Genomic DNA, 3,584 nt, shown 5'->3' with positions numbered 1-3,584 from the left:
AATCATAAGAAAACTGTGGGTCAGAGAGGTTAAATAACCTGTCCAAGTTCATATGGTAAGTAGCAGACCCAGGATTTGAACTCTAGTCTGTGTGATTATAAAATCTATGTGTGCTGTTCATTTCATTATGATGAAATAGTCACAACATTTTACGTTTAAAAAAAATACTGTGCCAAACCTGGTAACTGATAGGCGCTCCAATAATAGCAACCAGTAAAAATAGAAGAATAGCAAGAACGGAGGAGATTTATATGTAAATGAATCACAGTACCGCTCCAAAACAGCCACAGTGAGAAACAAGATGAGTAATTGCAAGTTTTACAACAGGGCCTGGGCATAGTGAGAATTCAAAAATGGGTCCTTTCTCAGTATTAGACACATCCTATCATATCTCTATGTAAGTTTTCTATGTGTTCGAATTCCTCTAATGGACTATATGCTACCTGAGGGTAGAAATTTGTCTAATTAATCTATATTTCTCACAGAACTTCCACGCAATGGACTCCAATCAGTATTTATTAAATGTAGGCATGTGCAAATTAATGCAGATCAGAACTAGAGAGTATAAAAAAATGTCATATTTCTGGGGCCACCAGGTGCCTTGGTGGTTAAGGTGCTGAAATCCCACATGGTCAACCATGGTTTGGACCCTGGGCCCTGCAGCTTAAAACTCATGCTGGGCATGTGTGTACGTGTGTGTGCCCAAATTCTCAGGAGGTAAATGGGGGAAAAGGAATGTAGTGTGGCCATCCCACTGGGGAGGTGATTTCTCACTTTCCCTCTCACTGTCTCTCTCTCTCTCTGGTTAGTGCATGCACCCTATAGCAAAAAAAAAAAAGAAAGAAAGAAAAAAGAAAAAAAAAGTCCTATTTCTCTTTGTAATTTCTATTGTCATTAATGTTGTTTTTATTATTCTTAATAACACACCATGCTTTAAATGCACACATACACACACACACACATATGAGTGTGCAATAGTATACTAGGTGCTTTATGTCCAGATAGAAATAATTTATTAAACTCAGTGTATAAACCTGATGTTTTTCTACTCACTGCTTGTAACATGCTTGTAAAATCTTCCTTTTCTCATTCCTTAATGATGTCTTGGGTAGAATCCATAAACTTCCAATCATTTGCTGGTATTTTTTTTAAAAATAAATTTATTTATTTTATATTCACTGAACATCATCACAGCAGTTGCCCATCCAGAATACACTGTATAGTAGCTTAGTCATACATGTTATAGCCTGTGGTTCAAGTCCTAGATGTGGCAGCTTAAAAATCATTCCAGGTGCATGTGTGCATATCCCCAAAATCTTGACTGGAGAATAGAGGAGGGGGCACTGTGGTGTAGCCATTTCCCCTGGGGGGTGGTTTCTTACTTTCTTTTCTCTTTCTCTTTCGGTTGAGCTCATGTGCCCTATGGCAGAAATCTGGAAAGAAAGGGAAGGAAAAAATATTTATCCATTTTACAATTTCAATATCATACCAGATTTCACATCTGTTTCCCTCCTGTGCTGGCTAGAATTGGCCATGCATAGGACATGGTAAGAGAAATTTGCTCAGGATTGGTTCTAAGATATTTCTACCCATCTTTCCAATGCTGATCTTTGATGTTTGGGCCTACTGGGGTATTAGCACAAGTGAAGTAAAGTCACTTTCTTTTTTTTTTTTAACTTATTTTTCATTGTTTTTAATTAATTGATATAATATTTGTACAACTTTATGGGGCACAGTGTAATTTTTCAATACATGCATCTGATGTGTAATAATTAAATCAGGTCAGTAAGCATATTCATCATCTCTAGCACTTATCATTACTTTGTGATGCAAGTATTCAGAATCCTTTCTTCCGGCTATTTTGAATTCTCTCTAAATAGTTATTAACTGTAGTTACTGTACTGTGCCACAATACTCTAGAATGCATTTTTCTTATCTAATCACAGTTTTGTATCTGTTAATCAAGTTCTTAGTTCTCCTTATCATCTCTTCCTCCCCCAAACCTTCCCAGCTGCTGGTATGCCCCATTCTTGTCTCCACTTCTGTATGATCAAACCTTTTAGCTTCTGCAAAGGAGTGAGAAAATGAGGGACCTGTCTTTTATTTACTGGTTTATTTCACCTTGTATAATTTTCTCCAGGCTCATCCTCATTGCCTCAAATAACATTGTTACACCCTTTATTTTATGGCTGAATAATGTTCTATTGTGAATGTGCAGAGATATGTGTGTGTGTGTGTGTGTGTGTGTGTGTGTGTGTATGTGTGTGTGTGTACACCTCATTTTCTGGTAATACCACTTTCTTCCCAGCTCCTACTAGTCTCTTCTGGCTAGCGGTTGCTGCTCCCGTGGCTAACCCTCTTGCTGTCTGCCAGCACCTCCTACGAGGCACATATACAGATGCTGACTTCTTGTAAGGCAGATATGAGAGGCCCCATTGTGGAAGACACCTACACCCTGGCAGGCCATGCCAAAGCTTATTGCTGTTGGGACCCCTTGCCTGGCAAGAAATTCTCTTTGTCAGAAATTGAGATGGCTCAAACCTACCTACTTCTGTGGCTGTTGGCCCACCAAAAATTATTTATCCTTCCTACATCAAAGCATGGAAGTGCTATGGACTGCATGTTTGTGTTGAGGGTAGAACCCTCGTGATAAGATTAGTGTCCTTTTAAGAAGAGGTACCAGAGAGTCTGCCTCCTCTTTCTCTGGTCCTCACCATATGAGACTAAAGCAAGAAGACAGACATCTATAAACCAGGAAGTGGGACTGGAACCTGGTCCTCACTGGAACCCAATCAGGACCTCAGCCTCCAGAACTATGGAAAGTACATTTCTGTCATTTCAGCCACCCAACCTAGGTATTTTCACAGCAGCCTGTGCTAAAATAGTCTGATTCAGGACCATTGTTAACTCTTTATACTGTCTCCTACCAGTTCTCTTTTCTCTTCTCACATGGACCCAAGTGGCACAGCAGGCCTGGTCCTCTCCCTTACAGGCAGCCTGGTTCCTGTGAGGATCCTCTCAGCACACCTCTCCTTTGCCTTGGGGACAGGTAGTGGTTCCAGCTGGTAAAGAAAAAGCCTCTGCACTAAGCTGTCTAAACTTTGAAGGCCTCTCCTATCTTCTAACTCGTCTTCTCCAAGATTTTTGTTTTGTCTGTTCTGAGTGAAGAAGGAGAGAGAGAGAAATGGTTGGGTAGAAGGGGCAACAGATGAGTCAGTTTTGCTGCTTTTTAGTAGGTCCAAAGGGAGATTGTTGGCCTCCGTGGTTGACGGTGGCTCTGAAATGGATTCTTGGTCTCATCATTGCAGTCTAGCTGCCACTTAAGGGGCGAAACAAAAAGTCTCAATCTCTAGTTACACAGATTTGCAACATACACATGTGTAATCAGTGAGGTGAAATGTATCATCCTTTCCTCAGAGTTAGGAAAATAAGGCTCAGGTAAGGTGAAGTAAATTGTTTCACGTTACATACAGTAAGTGGCTGCTCTGCATTCAATCTAGTGCTCTAACTCTAGTCATAGCAAAGAGGTGTTCTCTTAAGCCAGTGAGAAATATGGGGAATAACAAGAACAGTGGAAGAAATAT

The sequence above is a fragment of the Tupaia chinensis genome, unplaced genomic scaffold (genome assembly GCF_000334495.1).
Source record: "Tupaia chinensis unplaced genomic scaffold, TupChi_1.0 Scaffold000425_1, whole genome shotgun sequence".
NCBI classification, from domain to species: Eukaryota; Metazoa; Chordata; class Mammalia; order Scandentia; family Tupaiidae; genus Tupaia; species Tupaia belangeri.
Note: the sequence above shows the minus strand (reverse complement) of the source record.